Source organism: Nerophis lumbriciformis, linkage group LG10 (genome assembly GCF_033978685.3).
Source record: "Nerophis lumbriciformis linkage group LG10, RoL_Nlum_v2.1, whole genome shotgun sequence".
NCBI lineage: Eukaryota > Metazoa > Chordata > Actinopteri > Syngnathiformes > Syngnathidae > Nerophis > Nerophis lumbriciformis.
Window position 1 is genome coordinate 15,565,930 of NC_084557.2, and position 24,762 is coordinate 15,590,691.

The 24,762-nt window shown below is 40.3% G+C and overlaps 1 protein-coding gene across 2 annotated transcripts in view; it reads left to right on the forward strand.

Moving 5' to 3' along the window:
• Nucleotides 1-4,778: 4,778 nt before the first annotated feature.
• The window catches only part of kcng4a (potassium voltage-gated channel, subfamily G, member 4a), a 96,534-nt gene continuing 76,550 nt past the window's right edge, over nt 4,779-24,762 (forward strand). The window contains exon 1 of one of the 2 annotated variants that reach the window (XM_061970197.1): nt 4,779-4,982. The gene's annotated coding sequence lies outside the window, so the exon portion shown is untranslated. Of the gene's footprint in view, nt 4,983-23,374; nt 23,400-24,762 lie in introns of those variants that run through there. The other variant, XM_072913908.1, reaches the window with a different exon arrangement.

Here is a 24,762-nt window from a genome sequence, read left to right on the forward strand (position 1 = left end):
GCAACCGAGAGAGAAGTCTCGGTTAGTGTCCAGTCCACATGGATGAGCGAGGATACGTCCAATGAGACCGAGGTGTCCGATACCTGCTCATATAGCTCATATATACGTCCCGGTGCTCAACGCCAGCTCCGCAGCCCAGTCTCTTCATCCGCATCTCCTCCAGTCTCTCCAAACGGACTCTGGTTTGCCAGCTGGTGTCCATGGCCAAAAGGCTCTCGGGAGGCAGATCCAGAAGTTCACAAAAGAGCACCGCAGAAGTCACGAAAGTGTCACCCCTTGTCACACAGTTAAACCCCCAATTCCAACCCTTGATGCTACTTCTTCTGTCGTGTGTCTTTAGCTTTGCAGCTCCGTTGAGGCGAGCCAGGTCAACGTGTCATCGTCCAGGGTCAATCAGTCCTTGTTCGCGATTCGGTGGCCGGTGTTTGGAGCAACTAGTGACTATGTGCTCAACTGTCTGGACTGGGTCCCCACAGTCGCAGGAGGCACTATCCGCAAGTCAGCACCTGCTCTGTGGCGTCCGACGCCAGTCCTCAAGCGGTTGAGGGTTATCCACTGCTTGATGCTGAGTGCCAAGCAGGGAGGTAACGGGTCCCATTTTTATAGTCTTTGGTATGACTTGGCCGGGGTTTGAACTCACGACCTACTGATTTCAATCCGCTTTTCTCTAGTGACTCAAAGCGCTTTTACATAGTGAAACCCAATATTTAAGTTACATTTAAACCAGTGTGGGTGGCACTGGGAGCAGGTGGGTAAAGTGTCTTGCCCAAGGACACAACGGGCAGTGACTAGGATGGCAGAAGCGGGGATCGAACCTGGAACCCTCAAGTTGCTGGCACGGCCGCTCTACCAACCGAGCTATACCCATACTTGCCAACCCTCCCGATTTTCACGGGAGAGTCCAGAATTTCAGTGCCCCTCCCGAAAATCTCCCGGGGCAACCATTCTCACGAATTTCTCCCGATTTCCACCCGGACAACAATATTGCTACACCATCCTTCACTGGGCGCCGTTTCCGGCCGGACAATAATAACGGTTGCACCTCGAAGTCAAGCGTGGCAATCAGAACAGAAGAAGAAGACGAAGCAGAAGAAGAGATACGGCGGCGAAGAGTAAAAAGAAGTACGCTTGCAAGTTCCAAAATGAAAGAAGAATTTCAGTTCATCCAGGACAGCCTGCAAATTCTGTAGATCAGACTTCTCCATTGAACACGGTGGCCTAACGGATATAGTCACTCATGAACGGTCAGAGAAACACAAGGCGGTGGCAACGCAGCACCGGTCACAGCCCAGTATTATGGGCCACCTTGCAAAATGGAGACCCGAGGGTGTAACTTATGCCGAGACAAGGATGGTGTGGAAGACCCTTGCTTCCGGGTGAGTTCTCAGGACCATTCCAGGGAGACATTGTCGTGAGATGGTTTAGACTTCTTTATTTTTCGGGAACAGAGTCTTTGGCGTGATTTTCAGCAGCTGCCTTTTCTTACGTGAGCACACGAATGGTTTCCTTCCGTCCGCCGTCTGCTTTTCAGCAGCACGTCGCCGTCGTTCGCCGTCTACTTTTCAGCAGCACGTCGCCGTTGTTCGCGTGGTAGCAGAGGATGGTTTACTCCCGTCCGCCGTCTGCTTTTCAGCAGCACGTCGCCTTTGGCGTGCTTTTCAGCAGCTGCCTTTTCTCCGTCTCGCTCTCGCGGTGTACTGTGCTCCGCATCTTGCCTCTGGCTCTCCACCTCTCCTCCCGTCTCTCTCGGCTGTCACCCTTTTATACACAGACAGATTATCTGATTGTGCCCAGCTGCCCGACCCACGCACCTGTAGTCCATTTGGACGCGGGTCCGCAGGCCATGCCCCCTCGCCGCCATCTTGGAGCGGGCCCCGGTGTCGGACCGCCGGCCCCGCCTCTCCACAGATGGCTATGCTGATAGCTGCAAGCAACATCCCGTTCTCATTTGCGGATGTTTTCAACAAATCCGTGAAGGATATGTTCCCGGATTCAGAGATCACTCGCCAGTATGCAAATGGCAGAACAAAGGCTACTCAATGTCATGTCTTGTGATCATGTCTAGTTTAGTTATGTTTTGTTTGGTTAAAACTCCAATAGTTCCTGTTTTTTACACATCCTTGTTTGTTTTGTCACCATGGCGACCTATTAGATTTCACCTGTCCTCATGAGACTCACGCACCTGTTTGTTATCAGAGAGACTATTATTCAAGCCATAGTTGCCAGGTAGTCGACCTGGCTGCATTCCATGCCATCGTTCCATGCTCGTTTCCATGCTTTTCCAAGTAAGTTTTTTTGTTAATTCATGTCACGTTTAGCAGTTCTTTTGTTTCATGTCCATAGTCTACGTTAAGTGGAAGTTTTTGTTCTTTAGCCAGTTTTGTGTCTCGCGCCTTTTGTTTACACTTTTTAGAGAAATAATTAAATCATGTATTTACCTTCACGCCATGTTCGATCCAATTCTTATGCATCTCGGGAAAACGATCCACGCAGGAAGCTGCACCATAGTCCAAGTTATGACACTCAAATAGTGAAAGGTGAGCGTATAGGGTTGCCACCCATCCCTTATAATACGGAGTCGTCCCGTATTTTAAGATTCAAGTATTTATTTTATTTATATATAAATTTAGCGGGCCTTTTGAATGTCTCCCTAATTCTGAGGTCTAAAAATTGGCAAGTATGGCGATACCGCCCCGAGCAAAAACAAGAGGGAAACACCAAGAACACAAGAAGGTGACACAAGAGCACATAACAACTTTTGTCTTTTTTTAGGCGACGGAAAATATAACCAATATGTTTCCCAAAGTACAAACCCCGTTTCCATATGAGTTGGGAAATTGTGTTAGATGTAAATATAAACGGAATACAATGATTTGCTTTTTTAACCCATATTCAACTGAATGCACTACAAAGACAAGATATTTGATGTTCAAACTCATAAACTTTTTTTTTTTTGCAAATAATAATTAACTTAGAATTTTATGGCTGCAACACGTGCCAAAGTAGTTGGGAAAGGGCATGTTCACCACTGTGTTACATCACCTTTTCTTTTAACAACACTCAATAAACGATTGGGAACTGAGGAAACTAATTGTTGAAGCTTTGAAAGTGGAATTCTTTCCCATTCTTGTTTTATGTAGAGCTTCAGTCGTTCAACATTATGGGTTCTCCGCTGTCGTATTTTACGCTTCATAATGCGCCACACATTTTCAATGGGAGACAGGTCTGGACTGCAGGCGGTCCAGGAAAGTACCCACACTCTTTTTTTTACGAAGCCACGCTGTTGTAACACGTGCTGAATGTGGCTTGGCGTTATCTTGCTGAAATAAGCAGGGGCGTCCATGAAAAAGACGGCGCTTAGATGGCAGCATATGTTGTTCCAAAACCTGAATGTACCTTTCAGCATTAATGGTGCCTTCACAGATGTGTAAGGTACCCATGCCTTGGGAACTAATGCTCCCCCATACCATCACAGATGCTTGCTTTTGAACTTTGCGTCGATAACAGTCTGGATGGTTCGCTTCCCCTTTGGTCCGGATGACACGATGTCAAATATTTCCAAAAACAATTTTAAATGTGGACTCGTCAGAACACTTTTCCACTTTGCAACAGTCCATATTAGATGATCTCGGGCCCAGAGAAGCCGGCGGCGTTTCTGGATGTTGTTGATAAATGGCTTTCGCTCTGCATAATAGAGCTTTAACTTGCACTTACAGATGTAGCGACGAACTGTATTTAGTGACAGTGGTTTTCTGAAGTGTTCCTGTGCCCATGTGGTGATATCCTTTAGAGATTGATGTCGGTTTTCGATACAGTGCCGTCTGAGGGATCGAAGGTCACAGTCATTCAATGTTGGTTTCCGGCCATGCCGCTTACGTGCAGTGATTTCTCCAGATTCTCTGAACCTTTTGATGATATTATGGACCGTAGATGTTGAAATCCCTAAATTTCTTGCAATTGCACTTTGAGAAACGTTGTTCTTAAACTGTTTGACTATTTGCTCACGCATTTGTGGACAAAGGGGTGTACCTCGCCCCATCCTTTCTTGTGAAAGACTGAGCATTTTTTGGGAAGCTGTTTTTTTACCCAATCATGGCACCCACCTGTTCCCAATTAGCCTGCACACCTGTGGTATGTTCCAAATATATGTTTGATGAGCATTCCTCAACTTTATCAGTATTTATTGCCACCTTTCCCAACTTCTTTGTCACGTGTTGCTGGCATCAAATTCTAAAGTTAATGATTATTTGCAACAAAAAAAAAAAGTTTATCAGTTTGAACATCAAATATGTTGTCTTTGTAGCATATTCAACTGACTATGGGTTGAAAAGGATTTGCAAATCATTGTATTCCGTTTATATTTACATCTAACACAAGTTCCCAACTCATATGGAAACAGGGTTTGTACTTATTAGAAATGATAAAGGTTATCTAGTCCACGCACAAAGATTACATTTCACCGTGGGACGCATACGCCCTCCATCTTGCCCTTCACAGCAGGATTTGGGACGGAATCACGCCCCCTATTGCGCAAGGGTGGACCAGGATGGAAAGATAGTGTCTAACTTGAGGTATTAATATTCAAGCATTAAACAGTAGAAGTGTTATTGTTGTTCTTTGGGGGGGGCAATACGCAATCCATTGCAAACGTGCATTCTGTCCACATTTTACGCAAATTCGAACTCCGTTACGCGCAGCCACTCCTCCTCCTCCCCCCTCCTCCTCCTCCTGCAGCACCACTAACGGAGCTGTAACGGGACACTTGGAGCTCACCGAGCCTTGTGGTCGCATCCTGCCGCGGCGTGCACACGCAAGTCAGTGCGCCATGTGCCCGTGCGGGACAGGTGGATCCGCTCCACGGCGTCATGCATAGCGGCCACCGCGCTCTGCTCTCCCGCTTGATTTGGCGCTAAAATAACCCGCGGGATTTGCGCCGGACAGCGAGGCTCGGTCGTGTGAAGAAGAGTTCGGAGCCCGGGATGGTAAGTTGTGCTGATGTTGACGTCACTGTGGAAATTGTCATACCCTGCGATGCAAAATGTTTTTGTTTTTTTGTTTGCATATCAAACATATTATGTGTATTTACATGCATGCGATTAGAATAAATGTGCAATCATTTCAAAGCTATTACACAAATGGAACTTATGCAAGGTTGGTTTCTATGTGTCGTATTTGTTACATAGTCTTATTTACTTAGTACACTTCCTGTCTTGGGTACACATTGTCCCGCGCAATGCCCCCACGGCATGCACGTGCATAGGCCAGTGGGTGCTCAGTGTGTGTGTGTGTGTGTGTGTGTGTGTGTGTGCGTGTGTGTGTGTGTGTGTATTAGTGTCCCAATACCAATATTTTGGTACCGGTACCAAAAGTATTTAGGTACTTTTCGGTACTTTTCTAAAAAAAGGGCACCACAAAAAATGTCATTATTGGCTTTATTTTAACAACACCGTATTACCATTTTTTCCCCCTACGCTTTGTACCCTGCGGATAATAAAACAGTGCAGCTAATTGATTTTTCTTCGCTTTATCTAGGTGATTATTTTCCTAACTATTGCTGTCATAATGTGTTCCTGTGACGACAGCACCCGTTTGTCCAGACTAGTGTTGTAACAATGCCAATATTTTGGTACGGGTACCAAAAGTATTTCGGTACTTTCCGGTACTTTTGGTACTTTTCTAAATAAAGGGGACCACAAAAAATGTCATTATTGGCTTAATTTTAACAAAAAAAAAATCGTATTACCATATTTTTTGGACTATAAGCTGCTGTTTTTTTCCTACGCTTTGAACCCTGCGGATAATAAAACAGTGCGGCTAATTGATTTTTCTTCGCTTTATCTAGGTGATTATTTTCCTAACTATTGCTGTCACAATGTGTTCCCGTGACGACAGCACCCATTTGTCCAGACTAGTGTTGTAACGATGCCAATATTTTGGTACCGGTACCAAAGGTTTGTCTGTACTTTTCGGTACTTTTTGGTACTTTTCTAAATAGAGGGGACCACAAAAAATGTCATTATTGGCTTTATTTTAACAAAAAAAATCGTATTACCATATTTTTTTAGACTATAAGCTGCTGTTTTTTTCCTACGCTTTGAAACCTGCGGATAATAAAACAGTGCGGCGAATCGATTTTTCTTCGCTTTGTCTAGGTGATTATTTTCCTAACCAGTGCTGTCACAATGTGTTCCCGTGACTACAGCACCCGTTTGTCCAGACTAGTATTGTAACAATACCAATATTTTGGTGCCGGTACCAAAAGTATTTCGGTACTTTTCGGTATTTTTTGGTACTTTTCTAAACAAAGGGGACCACAAAAAATGTCATTATTGGCTTTATTTTAACAAAAATATCGTAATACCATATTTTTTGGACTATAAGCCGCTGATTTTTTTTCCTACGTTTTGGACTCTGCGGATAATAAAACAGTGCGGCTAGTTGATTTTTCTTCGCTTTATCTAGATGATTATTTTCCTAACTATTGCTGTCACGATGTGTTCCGTGACGACAGCACCCGTTTGTCCAGACTATTGTTGTAACGATACCAATATTTTGGTACCTGTACCAAAAGTATGTCGGTACTTTTCGGTACATTTTGGTACTTTTCTAAATAAAGGGGACCACAAAAAATGTCATTATTGGCTTAATTTTAACAAAAAAAATCGTATTACCATATTTTTTTGACTATAAGCCGCTGTTTTTTTTCCTACGCTTTGCACCCTGCAGATAATGAAACAGTGCGGCTAATTGATTTTTCTTTGCTTTATCTTGGTGATTATTTTCCTAACTATTGCTGTCACTATGTGTTCCCATGACTAGAGCACCCGTTTCACAGACTAGTGTTGTAACGATACCAATATTTTGGTGCCGGTACCAAAAGTATTTCGGTACTTTTCGGTACTTTTTGGTACTTTTCTGAATAAAGGGGACCACAAAAAATGTCATTATTGGCTTAATTTTAACAAAACAAATCGTATTACCATATTTTTTGGACTATAAGCCGCTGTTTTATTTCCTACGTTTTGGACCCTGCGGATAATAAAACAGTGCGGCTAATTGATTTTTCTTCGCTTTATCTAGGTGATTATTTTCCTAACTATTGCTGTCAAGATGTGTTCCCGTGACTACAGCACCTGTTTGTCCAGACTATTGTTGTAACGATACCAATATTTTGGTACCGGTACCAAAAGTATTTAGGTACTTTTCGGTACTTTTCTAAATAAAGGGCACCACAAAAAATGTCATTATTGGCTTTATTTTAACAACATCGTATTACCATTTCCCCCCCTACGCTTTGCACCCTGCGGATAATGAAACAGTGCGGCTAATTGATTTTTCTTTGCTTTATCTTGGTGATTATTTTCCTAACTATTGCTGTCACTATGTGTTCCCATGACTAGAGCACCCGTTTCACAGACTAGTGTTGTAACGATACCAATATTTTGGTGCCGGTACCAAAAGTATTTCGGTACTTTTCGGTACTTTTTGGTACTTTTCTGAATAAAGGGGACCACAAAAAATGTCATTATTGGCTCTATTTTAACAAAAAAATCGTACTACCATATTTTTTGGACGATAAGCCGCTGTTCTTTTTCCTACGCTATGAACCCTGCGGATAATAAAACAGTGCGGCTAATTGATTTTTCTTAGCTTTATCTAGGTGATTATTTTCCTAACTATTGCTGTCACAATGTGTTCCCGTGACTACAGCACCCGTTTGTCCAGACTAGTGTTGTAACGATACCAATATTTTGGTACCGGTACCAAAAGTATGTCGGTACTTTTTGGTACTTTTCTAAATAAAGGGGACCACAAAAATTGTCATTATTGGCTTTATTTTAACAAAAAAAAACGTACTACCATATTTTTTGGACTATAAGCCGCAGTTTTTTTTCCTACGCTTTGAACCTTGCAGATAATAAAACAGTGCGGCTAATTGATTTTTCTTAGCTTTATCGAGGTGATTATTTTCCTAACTATTGCTGTCACAATGTGTTCCCGTGACGACAGCACCCGTTTGTCCAGACTAGTGTTGTAACGAAACCAATATTTTAGTACCGGTACTAAAATTATTTCGATGCAAAAAAAATTGCACTATTGGCTTTATTTTAACAACAAATCTTAGAGTACATTAAACATGTGTTTATTATTGCAATTTTGTCCTTAAATAAAATAGTGAACATACAAGATAACTTGTCTTTTAGTAGTAAGTAAGCAAACAACGGCTCCTAATTAGTCTGCTGATGTATGCAGTAACATATTGTGTCATTTATCATTCTATTATTTTGTCAAAATAATGAAGGACAAGTGGTAGAAAATGAATTATTAATCTACTTGTTCATTCACTGTTTCTATCTGGTTATTTTCTGTTTCAACATGTTCTATCTACACTTCAGTTAAAATGTAATAATCACTTATTCTTCTCTTGTTCGATACTTTACATTAGTTTTGGATGATACCACAAAATTATTTCTTGACTTTATAAACATAATATAAATTAAAAAAAAAACCGAAAGAAGACTTTGTGACGTTAAAAAATATCGATGTAATCATAGTAGTATCGACTAGATACGCTATTGTACGTGGTATCATTACAGTGAATGTTAGGTGTAGATCCTCCAATGGCGTTTGTTTATATTGTAGCGTCCTGGAAGAGTTGGTGCTGCAGGGAATTCTGGGAATTTGTTCTGTAGTGTTTATGTTGTGTTGCGGTGCAAATATTCTTCCAAAATGTGTTGTTGTTGTTGTTTAGTGTGGTTTCACTATATGGCACATGATATATTGTGCAGTGTTTTTCAACCTTTTTGAGCCAAGGCACATTTTTTGCGTTGAAAAAATCCGGAGGCACACCACCAGCAGAAATCATTAAAAAATGAACTCAGTTGACAGTAAAAAGTCGTTGTCGCAATTGTTGGATATGACTTTAAACCATAACCAAGCATGAATCAATATAGCTCTTGTCTCAAAGTAGATGTCCTGTCACCACCTGTCACATCACGCCATGACTTATTTAGAGTGTTTTGCTGTTTTCCTGTGTGTAGTGTTTTAGTTCTTGTCTTGCGCTCCTATTTTGGTGGCTTTTTCTCTTTTTTTGGTATTTTCCTGTATCAGTTTCATGTCTTCCTTTGAGCGATATTTCCCGCATCTACTTTGTTTTAGCAATCAAGAATATATCAGTTGTTTTTATCCTTCTTTGTGGGGACATTGTTGATTGTCATGTCATGTTCGGATGTACATTGTGGACGCCATCTTTGCTCCACAGTAAGTCTTTGCTGTTGTCCAGCATTCTGGTTTTGTTTACTTTGTAGCCAGTTCAGTTGTAGTTTTGTTCTGCATAGCCTTCCCTGACCTTCAATGCCTTTTCTTAGGGGCACTCACCTTTTGTTTATTTTTGGTTTAAGCATTAGACACCTTTTTACCTGCACGCTGCCTCCCGCCGTTTCCGACATCTACAAAGCAATTAGTTAGGCTGCCACCTACTGATATGGAAGAGCATTACACGGTTACTCTGCCGAGCTCTAGACAACACCGACACTCAATAACAACACATAATTTGCGGATTATAATTACTGGTTTGCAAAAAATATTTTTAACCCAAATAGGTGAAATTAGATAATCTCCCATGGCACACCAGACTGTATCTCACGGCACAGTGGTTGAAAAACACTTGTATAGTGGCATGTGTCAATGGCTCAAAATTACAATTTCTAGAAAGAAAAAAAAGTAGCATACTTTTAATGGTTTAAAAGAGTTAATACACATATACATGTCTATATATTTTGCATAATTACAATACAACTAAATAAAGTTGTTTGGACCGGATAATTGTTGTGGCTGTCTCATACACACGTACATGACATTAACAGTTGTGTGCATCATACAGAGAGACAGTTGGATACATTGCCTGCAGCAAGTCCGAAAGTTATTGCCTCTCGGCAGCCACGTACCCGCGGCAAACATTCACTTTCATAATCAGATAAAGTTGCAACACTTCAAGAACGTGGTGAGCGTGCGGAAGCATGCAAGTGCCCTTTTATACACACAGCTGACCTTGCAGTGCACATTACTTGCTTCTTTTATTCTTATTATTATTGTGTATTTACCCGAGCCTTATTATACCTAGCAGCCAGGACAGAGACTCTTATAACGAATGACTGGCTGTGTGATTAATTTCAACAAGAGACCAAGCAGGATGAGCGCTGTCTTCTTTTTACAGTATTGTACTTAGACAGGGACGTGTGCTGCGGTGCTGCAAAAAAGCCAAAGCTAAAACCTTCAGGTATTTGTGAGACTCCAGAGCAACGTCTGTGGAATGGAATTCTCATTAGCCTTAGCCTCATCTCACCAGCAATAAAACACCAATGCACACTAGTGTTGTCCCGATACCAATATTTTGGTGCCGGTACCAAAATGATTTCGATACTTTTGGGTACTTTTCTAAATAAAGGGGACCACAAAAATTGCATTACTGGCTTTATTTTAACAATAAATCTTACGGTACATTAACATATGTTTCTTATTGCAAGTTTGTCCTTAAATAAAATAGTGAACATACAAGACAACTTGTAAGCAAACAAAGGCTCCTAGTTTAGTCTGCTGACATATACAGTAACATATTGTGTCACTTATCATTTTATTATTTTCTCAAAATTATAAAGGACAAGTTAAATTAATTATCAATCTACTTGTTCATTTACTGTTAATATCTGCTTACTTTCTCTTTTAACATGTTCTATCTACACTTCTGTTAAAATGTCATAAAATCATTTAAAATAATATATTCTTCTGTTGTTTGGATACTTTACATTAGTTTTGGATGACACCACAAATTTGGGTATCAATCCGATACCAAGTCGTTACAGGATCATACATTGGTCATATTCAAAGTCGTCATGTGTCCAGGGACATATTTCCTGAGTTTATAAACATAATACACATTTTTTTTTAAACTAAAGAAGATGTTGTGATGCCAAAAAATATTGACATAGTCATTGTAGTATAATACGCACCTGTACTTAGTATCATTACAGTGGATGTTAGGTGTAGATACACCAATGGCGTTTGTTTACATTGTGACACCGGTGAGCTACGGTGTGTAGAGAAGCATGTTTAGCTATTCCTCGTCTTGCAGGGATGATACTTGTAAGAAACTTACTTTATTTGTCGCCATGGAGGCAAGGATTAGTGATTCAGAAGTAGCTAAAACACTGCAGACTGGGGCTGGACTTTAGCTGCTACCTAGCCATGTCTTAAAGGCCTACTGAAATGCGATTTTCTTATTTAAACGGGGATAGCAGGTCCATTCTATGTGTCATACTTGATCATTTCGCGATATTGCCATATTTTTGCTGAAAGGATTTAGTAGAGAACATCGACGATAAAGTTCGCAACTTTTGGTCGCTGATAAAAAAGCCTTGCCTGTACCGGAAGTAGCAGACGATATGCGCGTGACGTCACAGGTTGTGGAGCTCCTTACATCTGCACATTGTTTACAATCATGGCCACCAGCAGCGGGAGCGATTCGGACCGAGAAAGCGACGATTTCCCCATTAATTTGAGCGAGGATGAAAGATTCGTGGATGAGGAAAGTGAGAGTGAAGGACTAGAGGGCAGTGAGAGGGATTCAGATAAGGAAGATGCTGTGAGAGGCGGGTGGGACCTGATATTCAGCTGGAAATGACTAAAACAGTAAATAAACACAAGACATATATATACTCTATTAGCCACAACACAACCAGGCTTATATTTAATATGCCACAAATTAATCCTGCATAACAAACACCTCCCCCCTCCCGTCCATATAACCCGCCAATACAACTCAAACACCTGCACAACACACTCAATCCCACAGCCCAAAGTACCGTTCACCTCCCCAAAGTTCATGCAGTACATATATTTCCCCAAAGTCCCCAAAGTTATGTACGTGACATGCACATAGCGGCACGCACGTACGGGCGAGCTATCAAATGTTTGGAAGCCGCAGCTGCATGCGTACTCACGGTACCGCGTCTGCGCATCCAACTCAAAGTCCTCCTGGTAAGAGTCTCTGTTGTCCCAGTTCTCCACAGGCCAATAGTAAAGCTTGACTGTCATCTTCCGGGAATGTAAACAATGAAACACCGGCTATGTTTGTGTTGCTGCAGTCGGCCGCAATACACCGCTTCCCACCTACAGCTTTCTTCTTTGCTGTCTCTATTGTTCATTGAACAAATTGCAAAAGATTCACCAACACAGATGTCCAGAATACTGTGGAATTTTGAGATGAAAACAGACTACTTAATAGCTGGCCACCATGCTGTCCCAAAATGTCCTCTACAATCCGTGACGTCACGCGCTGACGTCATCATACCGAGACGTTTTCAGCAGGATATTTCGCGCGAAATTTAAAATTGCACTTTATTAAGCTAACCCGACCGTATTGGCATGCGTTGCAATGTTAAGATTTCATCATTGATACACAAACTATCAGACTGCGTGGTCGGTAGTAGTGGGTTTCAGTAGGCCTTTAAAGCACCTCTTTCTGAGGGCGTTTCGGTGTCATAACTTCACCTTTATCGTTAGTTTTCAAGCCAAAATGCGTCCGTTCTCCCTTTTCTGTCTACACACTGTGTCTGCTTGTAAGTACTCTGTGATTGCGCGCTGCCGAACATGCTGTTGGTATAGTACTGAATATGATTCATCAGTATTGGGATACTATACTAATACCGGTATACCGTACAACCCTAATGCACACTGAAAGTTGTTTTGGTTTGTATTTGGTTCAACTTTGTCTCAGTTTCAGTGAATTAAAAGAAAAAAATAACCCTGTCACTGTAGCTCGATCAAATGCCAGTGTGCCGCCAAAACCACCCTCGCCAATTAACCTCCCTCAAGGAAACACCAGCATATCCTCAGAGAATTCAAATCGATGTCTAAATAGTTTATCACGCCGTCTGCCCTCCGTGAGCTGGAAATGAAACACCAATATTGTGACGGATGTGATTTATTGCCTTCCCCAAATGCAAGTTGCTTCCCTGGACCGGAATCAGAGCCATGTGTCGCCACAGTCCCTGCCTTGTCCCGTCGCACGTTCACTGCAGACGCAGGCTGCGGAGTCATCTGAGCACCTGAGGTGTTGTTGTACACAATGCAAGCGTGTGCGTGTTCGCTTCAGATTACCTTGAGAAGTGCACACCGTGTACAAAGAACGCTCGATCAGTATCTCACAAAAGTGAGTACACCCCCTCACATGTTACGATTGCATCACTTTTTCTATATCTTCTCAAAGGACAATGCTATAGAAAAAAAAAATGTATCCTTTACTTTAACGTTTCTGAAGGGAGGAGACGGTGCTGTATTTCAAAATGTCACTGTACATGAACCAAGACTCGGCTGCAGAAAAACATTTCAGGGGAGAATTAATTTTTTTCAGGTCGATCCGTGCCTTGTTAAAGCTGCAATGCTGGGGCTTCGTCTGTCCACAACTGATTACTAAACGTAAGACAAACATCCATCCATCCATCCATCTTCTTCCGCTTATCCGAGGTCGGGTCGCGGGGGCAGCAGCCTAAGCAGGGAAGCCCAGACTTCCCTCTCCCCAGCCACTTCGTCCAGCTCTTCCCGGGGGATCCCGAGGCGTTCCCAGGCCAGCCGGGAAACATAGTCTTCCCAACGTGTCCTGGGTCTTCCCCGTGGCCTCCTACCGGTCGGACGTGCCCTAAACACCTCCCTAGGGAGGCGCTCGGGTGGCATCCTGACCAGATGCCTGAACCACCTCATCTGGCTCCTCTCGATGTGGAGGAGCAGCGGCTTTACTTTGAGCTCCCCCCGGATGACAGAGCTTCTCACCCTATCTCTAAGGGAGAGCCCCGCCACCCGGCGGAGGAAACTCATTTCGGCCACTTGTACCCGTGATCTTGTCCTTTCGGTCATAACCCAAAGCTCATGACCATAGGTGAGGATGGGAACGTAGATCGACCGGTAAATTGAGAGCTTTGTCTTGCGGCTCAGCTCCTTCTTCACCACAACGGATCTATACAGCGTCCGCATTACTGAAGACGCCGCACCGATCTCACGATCCACTCTTCCCTCACTCGTGAACAAGACTCCGAGGTACTTGAACTCCTCCACTTGGGGAGGAGTCAAGCTGGCTCTTGGGACGTGGAACGTAAGACAAACATGTTGTAAGGATATGTGTTTGAAATGATTTAAGCCTTTAAATGCCCAAAAATGAAATAGTTGGCCCTTTCTATGGTAATAATGAGATTGTTGAGGACTCTTATTGATCGGATGTAGGGTTGTACGATACACCGGTATTAGTATAGTACCGCGATACTAAGGAATCATATTCGGTACTATACCGCCTCTGAAAAGTACCGGTCCCCCACGCCCCCGCGCCCTCGTCGTCGTCACGTCGTGTCATTGCTGGTTTACAAGCAGACAAGCATGTTCGGCAGCGCACAATCACCGAGTACTTACAAACAGACACAGTGTGTAGACAGAAAAGGGAGAACGGACGCATTTTGGCTTAAAAACTAACAATAAAGCTGAAGCTATAACACTGAAACACCCACAAGTAAAGGTGCTTTAAGACATGGCTAGCTAGCTAGCGGCTTAAGTTCAGCCGCAGTCTGCAGTGTTTTAGCTACTTCTAAATCACTAATCCTCGCCTCTATGGTGACAAATAAAGTGAGTTTCTTACAAGTATCATCCCTGCAGGACGAGGAATAGCTAAACATGCTTCACTACACACCGTAGCTCACCGGCGTCCAAATGTAAACAAACACCATTGGTGGATCTACACCTGACATCCACTGTAATGATACCAAGTACAGGAGTGTATCTAGTCGATGCCACTATGATTGCGTTGAAATTTTTGGGCATCACAACATCTTCTTTCGGGTTTTTTAAAATATATATTATGTTTATAAACTCAGGAAATATGTCCCTGGACACATGAAGACTTTGAATATGACCAATGTATGATCCTGTAACGACTTGGTATCGGATTGATACCCAAATTTGTGCTATCGTCCAAAACTAATGTAAAGCATCCAAACAACAGAAGAATAAGTGATTATTACATTTTACCAGAAGTGTAGATAGAACATGTTAAAAGAGAAAGTAAGCAGATATTAACAGTAAATGAACAAGTAGATTAATAATTCATTTTCTACCACTTGTCCTTAATAATGTTGACAAAATAATAGAATGGAAAATGACACAATATGTTACTGCATATGTCAGCAGCTAAATTAGGAGCCTTTGTTTGCTTCCTTACTACTAAAAGACTATCATGACAGAGGGGTTTTCGCAGCTTACTGCGAGGATTGTTTTCCCATGATGCAAACGGACTTGACCGGACATCGGAAGAAGGTAGGAACATGTTTAACCTTGTCTATAAAAAGTGTACAAACATAAAGCGCTCACAGCGGAGGCACAACTTGGCTAAGGAAACAAAAACTAGCACTTAGGCAGACTATGGACATGAAACAAAAACACTTACTGTGGCGTGAAATGAGCAGCATAAACTATGGACAAGAAATGAACATCAGTCGAGCATGAACAATGTCATCAAGGACTATGGCATGGGCAGAGCAAAAACAGAGTAATGTCGCCAGGCTGACTACCTGGCAACTACAGGCTTAAATAGTCTCTCCCTGATTAAAGCCAGGTGTTTGTGTCCGGACACCAGCAGCAGGTGAAAATGATATGCCACCATGGCAAACAAAACAAACAAGAGTGCACCAAAAAACAGGAACTAGTGGAGTCTTAAACCGAACAGAACATAACCAAACAAAATCCAGACCACAGAACATGACAAAGACAAGTTGTCTTGAATGTTTACTACCAGTATTTTATTTAAGGACAAACTGGCATTAAGAAACATATGTTTAATATACCGTAAGATTTTTTGTTAAAATAAAGCCGATAATGCAATTTTCTGTTGTCCCCTTTATTTAGAAAAGTATCAAAGTACCAAAAAGTATTGAAGTAATATTGGTATCGGGACAACACTAATCAGATGTTGAGGTGCTAAAACCTCTTTCTTGTTTAAAAGCTATGTACAATATTAACTGCTCTTTGTTTATGCACATGATAAATATTAATTAAGTGTTTGGATGTATTCAGTCAGTCAATGTGTTATTGGTTGCCAAAAAGGGATTCAAAGTAATAGTTTGATATTGACACATCTCATCTGTACATAAATTACTAGAAAAACCTTAGGAAATGCACAGATGACATGTGTCAATATAATATTATAATTTTGAATCACTAAGTTGTCGTTTGGGGTAGATTTCAGATTTTTAAAGTGTACTTCAACACGTAAACAGTACAGTATGTACTTAATATGTAACTCTTGAATTAGGGATGTCCGATAATGGCTTTTTGCCAATATCCGATATTCCGATATTGTCCAACTCTTTACTTACCGATACCGATATCAACCGATATATGCAGTCGCGGAATTAACACATTATTATGCCTAATTTGGACAACCAGGTATGGTGAAGATAAGGTACTTTTTAAAAAATTAATAAAATAAGATAAATAAATTAAAAACATTTTCTTGAATAAAAAAGAAAGTTAAACAATATAAAAACAGTTACATAGAAACTAGTAATGAATGAAAATGAGTAAAATTAACTGTTAAAGGTTAGTACTATTAGTGGACCAGCAGCACGCACAATCATGTGTGCTTACGGACTGTATCCCTTGCAGACTGTATTGATATATATTGATATATAATGTAGGAACCAGAATATTAATAACAGAAAGAAACAACCCTTTTGTGTGAATGAGTGTGAATGGGGGAGGGAGGTTTTTTGGGTTGGTGCACTAATTCTAAGTATATCTTGTGTTTTTTATGTTGATTTAATAAAAAATAAAAAATAATTAATAAAAAAAAAAAAAACGATACTGATAATAAAAAAATAACGATACTGATAATTTCCGATATTACATTTTAACGCATTTATCGACATCCCTATCTTGAATGAATACATCCAAACATTGTATTCCTATTTATTACGTGCACGAACAAAGAGCAGGTATTATTGTATGTACTGTAGCTTCTAAACAAGAAAGGGGTTTTAGCACATCAACATTAGATCAATCAAACAAAGTTGACTTATATAGCTCTTAATCACAAATGTCTCAAAGGGCTGCACAAGCCACAACAACAGTCCTTTACAAGCCCATAGAAATGGCCAACTCTTGTCATTTATCTGACACAATAAAGGCTTGACTAATTTCAAACACGTATCGTTACAATAACCACAAGTATAAAGTGTTTGTGTTTGTCTTAAATGTAGTAATCAGTTGTGAGCAGACGAAGCTGGAAAGCGGCAAGCGCCCCCGCGGTGGTAATCAATTTTTGGCAGGGAATCAGTTTTTGGCACAACACCAGAAGCAATAAGTAATAGATCTGACACACAGTTGCGTAGATGTCACAATCGATGACTCGCCTGCTGATGGCATCATTCCTATAAAAGGAAATGTGTCCTCTTCAATTTCTCCCAGGTGTACACAAATTGCAATGTGGAACATGTTAAATCCATACATTCTGTTTTTGGCGGTGACGTCCTAATCTTACAAGAAAAAGCATCTGATTGGCTCTTCTTCATAACTAATCTCCACTCCTCTTTCAATGTACGCTTTATAGAGCTGGGATTGGATATATTCCGAACTTCTCCCACCCGTCAACAGGACTAAATGTAATTTTATTAGATTTCGTTTCTGTCAACATTTTTGTCTCGTAGTTATACGTTAACAAACAAGTCAGTTAATTGTGTTATCGTATTAGGTGACGCGCCTTTGTTTCGATTAGTAATCGTCTAAAACCAAACCGCTATACAAACTGTACACTCACTACTCTAAAATAATTGTTATTGTTACAGCCGAAAATGCCTGAATTTGAGGCCGCTTTTTCAGAAAAGTGAGGCAAAGTTGTGATGTTTTAAGGCATTTCTTCAATAACATTTAATCAACGTGGGATTTAATGAACTTTTTTAACAGATGTCTTAAGTATTCTTTGTAACCTTAACCTAAAAAAATCACAAGATTCGACCAAAAATTGAAAAAAAAAAAATACTGGATTGATGTTTTACTTCTTTTGTACCACTAGCCCAAGGGCCGGCAACCCAAAATGTTGAAAGAGCCATATTAGACCAAAAATACAAAAAAATATCTGTCTGGAACCGCAATATAAGGGTTATAATGAAGGCAACACATGATGTAAGTGTCTATATTAGCTATATTAGCCTACTATCAAAGTCTGACGCAAATCTTCGTTGACAGAAATGCTGTGTTTTAATTTTTACTCTACACATTTTTGCAACATTGGAAAACATTAGTAAATTGGAGGCTTCTCACGGGGTGAGATAACTTCTGGAAATTACTGTCTTAGAATGGCCAAAGGTATAGATGTGTGTGTCCAAGTTTAAGGAAACGGCAGGCCGTCTTCTTCTAATGGATTTATTACAATCTTTGGCAAGCTAGGTAATGTTTACTGTGGTCTGGAACAAGAACAGAAATGCAGCCAATATTACATACAGATAATGTGTCATGAGACATGCACATAAAATAAATTAAATGAGCTCAAATAAACCGACAAACGAGGCATAATGATGCAATATGTACACGCAGCTAGCCTAAATAGCATGTTAGCATGGATTATTAGCACTCCACGCAAGTCAATAACATCAACAAAGCCACCTCTGTGCATTCACGCACAGCATAAAAAGTTTGGTGGACAAAATGAGACAAAGAAGAAGTGGCATAAAACACATCTTTCTATGGCAGCATCGGAGAAAGTAGTACATGTAAACAAGCTACGGTGAGTTCAAGCATCGCTGAAATTAGTAGGACAAAACGGCGCTCGCCAAATACTCTCATCAGTGAAGCATGTTTAATATAAACAGTGGGATGTCTAACAATTAAGAAGGTTTGTGTCATGTTTGTTCTCCTACAGAAACTAAAGTAAAACAAAAAATATTTGTTTTTGTCTTTTTTTTTTCCATTTCCACACATCTCCGAAAAAGCTCCAGGGAGCCACTAGGGCGGCGCAAAAGAGCCACATGCGGCTTTAGAGCAGGCGGGTTGCTGACTCCCGCCTTAACCTAAAAAAGTACAAAATTACACATAAAAAATTTGAAAAAAAAAAAATACTAGATTGATGTTTTACTTCTTTTATACCACTAGCCTAAAAAGTAGACACTAGATGGCAGTAAAATCACATACTCGGAGCTCATTTGGATTAATTCTACTGTAACCACTACCAAATACTTCCTTGTTGTCCGCAAGTGGCTGACATCCGCCGTGTATGTTTTACACTTAAGTGTTTTTAACATATATTTGTTCCAGCACATTTACCCTGCACGTTAAGAGCATTTGTAAACGGTTGAGAGCGATCTATAGCAGCAATTTGTGTTGGTAAGTGAGAGACGATGCAACGTCTCTGTCATGTAAATAGCTGTGTAAGCATTGCAAAAGAAAATCTGTTTTTAATAACTTTACCGTAGAGAGATGAAGGTTAAATAAATGTGTAAATGCATGTAAGGAAGGAAGTGTAAATATTTATGAGCTACTGTACATTACTCAGTAGGTATGTGCTTTGCAGGAGAATGACAATTGTTAAGTTGATATATTTTTAAATGTTGCTGTTCCGGCTTCTTCTGCACAAGAAACACACATACATGTTGATAAGACAGTTGACGTGTGCCTTTGAGTTTCAATTGGTGAAAAAGACTTGAATTGGCCAAACTGTGTGGCAAACTTCTTCAGGGACAGCCAAGTTGAATGTTTATGGTGTTGACCCTGAGATGTTTCCTAACGTATAAGTGCTCGTTCATGTAGAAAATGCAGGATTTGTAGTTGAAAAGTGTCTCACATAAATAGTAAGTGCATGAAAGCTGCAATACTGCAAAGCTGGCTTGGGGGAAAATGCTGTAGTGTTAAAAGTGCCTATCAATGGATTATTACCGCTGTTCCAAGGTGGTCTTTATACTTGCATCATGGGCCTTCTTCCCCCTGTAGAGCAGATTCTATGACTTTGTGATGCCTCGATAGAGGAATGTCACCTTTAAGACCACCTACTATGGTAACAAATACGTATATTTTAGTTTTTTATTGCAGGTATTAGGCTTCTTCATTCCTTTGAAGATGTTCGTGGTGAACTAACCCCTTACTGTATACAGTATACAGGGTTTCCACAGGTCATTAAAAAGCATTAAAGGGGAACATTATCACCAGACTTATGTAAGCATCAATATATACCTTGATGTTGCAGAAAAAAGACCATATATTTTTTTAACCGATTTCCGAACTCTAAATTGGTGAATTTTGGCGAATTAAACGCCTTTCTATTATTCGTTCTCGGAGCAATGACGTCACAACGTGACGTCACATCGGGAAGCAATCCGCCATTTTCTCACTTTCGTCGGTGTGTTGTCGGAGGGTGTAACAACACGAACAGGGACGGATTCAAGTTGCACCAGTGGCCCAAAGATGCGAAAGTGGCAAGAAATTGGACGAAATTTGTTGAAAATACGAGGCTGTGGGGAAAGCCAACGAAATGGTCAGTCATTTGTTCCGCACACTTTACCGACGAAAGCTATGCTACGACAGAGATGGCAAGAATGTGTGGATATCCTGCGACACTCAAAGCAGATGCTGACATCAACTCCAAAACTGGACAGATCAGCTTTCAGGAAAAAGAGAGCGGATGAGGGTATGTCTACAGAATATATTAATTGATGAAAACTTTATTCATTACTCGCGGTTTTACGTAAATTATTATACATAAACTGTGTTTACCAATAATTTAGCTTAAAAACATTTATTTTTTTCAGTCATTCGAGTACATTCGGGTAGTCTTGTGTAATGCAGTATTTTGTGTCTATTTAGGTATGGTTAACCTGAGTGCTGAAATCGTGGAAAAATATATGTTCTTAGCGCGCCTGAAATGGGTTGTCTGCACTCTCAAAGTGCATGTTGTTGCCAAATGTATTTCATATGCTGTAAACCTAGTTCATAGTTGTTAGTTTCCTTTAATGCCAAACAAACACATACCAATCGTTGGTTAGAAGGCGATCGCCGAATTCGTCCTCGCTTTCTCCCGTGTCGCTGGCTGTCGTGTCGTTTTCGTCGGTTTCGCTTGCATACGGTTCAAACCGATATGGCTCAATAGCTTCAGTTTCTTCTTCAATTTCGTTTTCGCTACCTGCCTCCACACTACAACCATCTGTTTCAATACATGCGTAATCTGTTGAATCGCTTAAGCCGCTGAAATCCGAGTCTGAATCCGAGCTAATGTCGCTATACCTTGCTGTTCTACCCGCCATGTTTGTTTGTATTGGCATCACTGTGTGACGTCACAGGAAAATGGACGGGTGTATATAACGATGGTTAAAATCAGGCACTTTGAAGCTTTTTTTAGGGATATTGCGTGATGGGTAAAATTTTGAAAAAAAATTCGAAAAATAAAGTAAGCCACTGGGAACTGATTTTTAATGGTTTTAACCCTTCTGAAATTGTGATAATGTTCCCCTTTAAAATCCATTTGAATAGATTTTGTGAAAAATTAAGGCCTTAAGTGGCATTAAAAAGCATTACATTTAATGTCTAGAGACTAGTGTTGTTCCGATACCAATATTTTGGTACCGGTATCAAAATGTATTTTGATACTTTTCGGTACTTTTCGATACTTTTCTAAATAAAGGGGACCAAAAAATGCCATTATTGGCTTTATTTTTGTCACGACGTGGACTTTGGGCTGTTTGTTTTCCCGAGATGCAAGTAAAGTTGGAGTGGACATGGCGTGAAGGTAAAGACATCATTTATTTTAACACTAACAAAATTAACAAACAAAAAGTGCGCACAAGGCGGAAGAACAAACTTGGCTTTGAAAACAATAAACTAGAACTTGGGCAAAAGCTATGGACATGAAAACACTTACTAAGACATAAAAATAGACAAAACTTACTTGGCATGGAACTATGGTAACATGGGTAGCAGAAGTCATCAGAGGTAAACAGGGGTAACAGAGTTAAATGTCGCCAGGACGACCAACAGAAAAAGAAAGGCTTAAATAACAGTGACATGATTGACAACAGGTGCGTGAGTGAAAATGTGAACCAGGTGAAACTAATAGTTGTTATGGTGACAAAGCAAGGGCGTAAAAACAGGAACTAAAAAGAGTCCAAAAACCAAACAGAACATAACTTAAACAAAACATGATCACAGAACATGACAATTTTAACAAAAAAATATCACGGTACATTAAACATGTTTATTATTGCAAGTTTGTCCTTAAATAAAATAGTGAACATACAAGACAACTTGTCTTTTAGTAGTAAGTAAGCAAACAAAGGCTCCTAATTTTGAGTCAGTAAAAATTATACAATTGTAGGCCTGTGGGCTGATAGTCAAAAAGTCAATAAATCGAACGGTATATTAAAGTGAACTCAATAACTGCTTAACAGATCCAGCTTTAGTGAAACACTAAGCATCATGTAGCAGTTTTGTCAAGTGCTAAACAAAAAATACAAACTACAAACATAATAAAACGATCACTTACTGTACAATGTCAGCTCTTACTGTGATGACGACTGATAGGATGTCCATATCTTCCCGTTTAGATGAAACATTTATTTTAATCCACATGACGAAAGGATCAAAAAAGTTGCTGGTGAATGTAACACTGTCTTCTGTTGTAGTGTGTTTGTCTCCGGATATATATTGAATGTCACAGATGAACAACTTCGAGATGTATGGCTAAATCCTCCTATTATCTGGACGAGAGTCATGATTTATAATGGAGAATTACTTTGACGAGCTGAGGCGCGAAGGAGCACTAGTAGAACGGCAGCAAACAAGACATTGCAAACATCTCAATGCTGCTGTGCTGTATAAGCTTTTTCTTCTTCTTTACAGTTTTACTGCGGTTTGCATCCATATATGTTGCATTACTGCCATCTTCAGTTTCATTTTATAATTACATCAAAGTCTCTCCTTGAGTCCAGTGCAGCTCAAACTATAATTAGGTCTCGGTGGTCAATGCTAAAAATACTTTGTCTGTGTAAGCGCTTATAATAACAACATTACTAATATTTGGTTTATATTCAGGTCACAAGATGTAAATAGAGCAATGTTTACGGGCTTTGGATGGTTATTTAGAGGGTTTTGTGGGCAAAATAGAGAGACCGCATTAACTTCATTTTTAGCTGACTTTTTATTTATTTATTTATTTATTCACCACTTAGAATGCATAATAAAATAAAAAATATAAGTGTTCATGTCTTATATAAGGATTTCTACATGTCTTTCTATTTTTTTTTAGATTTCCAGTATGATTGATCTGATAATATGGAGTGCAGAAGTGTTCCTCCAGTGACGTCAATCTCAGGAAATAGCCAAAGGTATTCGCAGGGAAATGTTTGAAATGGCTAACTGAATCTGTGGCATTTTGTGATAATTAAACGGTATTTTCATATACTTTGCGGATTGTAAATACAATTGGATTGTTATGATCCGTGGTCCGGATCATGTTTTGCTTAGTAATGTTCTGTTAGGTTTGGACTCCCTTAGTTCCTGTTTTGTGCACTTTGGGGGTTTGTTTTGGTTACCATGGGTACTAATTGGTTTTCACCTGCCTCTGATTAGTGTTCGGCGCGTTAACCTGCTGTTGAGCACTAATCAGAAAGCTATTTATCCACGTTGCTCGCCACACTCGGTCTGGCTTCATTATTTGCTGTAGGCAACACGTTACGTGGTATATTCCTGTTCTTGACTTATGATTCCTGTGCTAAGTTTTGGTCCTTTAGTTTCTCGTGCGAACGGCACGCTTTCATTTTGCTTGTTTCCGGTTTTTGGTTTAAGCTGTGATTTATGATAAATAATTCATCTCCTACCTCACGCTGTCGTTCGGAGTTGTCCGTTCTGCATTCCGGGAGAACAAACCTCGCAGTGAGCTGCGACCCCGATCGGGACATGGATGTGGTTTAATGGATACAAAGAAACACAATTAAGCATATAATGTGAACTTGTTTTTCTACCTTACTGGTATTTTGAAAAGGGCATTAAAAAACATTAAATTAGATGTGCTGAAACCTGTAGAAATCCTGATTTAGCTAATGCATCTGGCCTTTTTTTTAAAAGTCTGATAATAAGGTTATTGCAAAAACCTGCCTTTCATTACTTAATTTCTCGTTAGCTACAAATATTGTAAAAACTATAATGTGCATATATAGTTGATAAACAACTATTTAGAGCTTTGATACAGGGCAAGTCATTCTGGGCAGCTACAATTACTGCATGTGCCAATAACTTTTCGAGCAGTCATATTGCCAAGAAACACATTTCAAAGCCTCCACCGCAGGCCGTTATTCACCCTTGAGTGTGAATTACACCATTAAACCTAAATGTTCTTCTCTCCTCCTGTTCCTTCGTTTTAAATAGTACCCCAAGTGACTAAACCACCTAGATAGAGTGGACGTTATTTCTTTTGCCGTCTTTGATACCCTGTTATGATCATGATGTTTGCAGCAGTGAAGTGTTTGGCTCGTGTCTCACGTAAAAATAATTGATAATTCAATCAATAAACAAGCACTGGAGGAACATCTTTTTTGTCTCCTCTTTTCTGTTTTCAAAACGAATTACCAAAACCCTCATTTACCAGTTTGGTTTCCATGCACCGAGATTGCAACACTCTACTCTCATGAAACGTCACTTGATCGCATCCATCCATTAATTTTCTACTTCTTGTCCCTTTCGGGATCATGG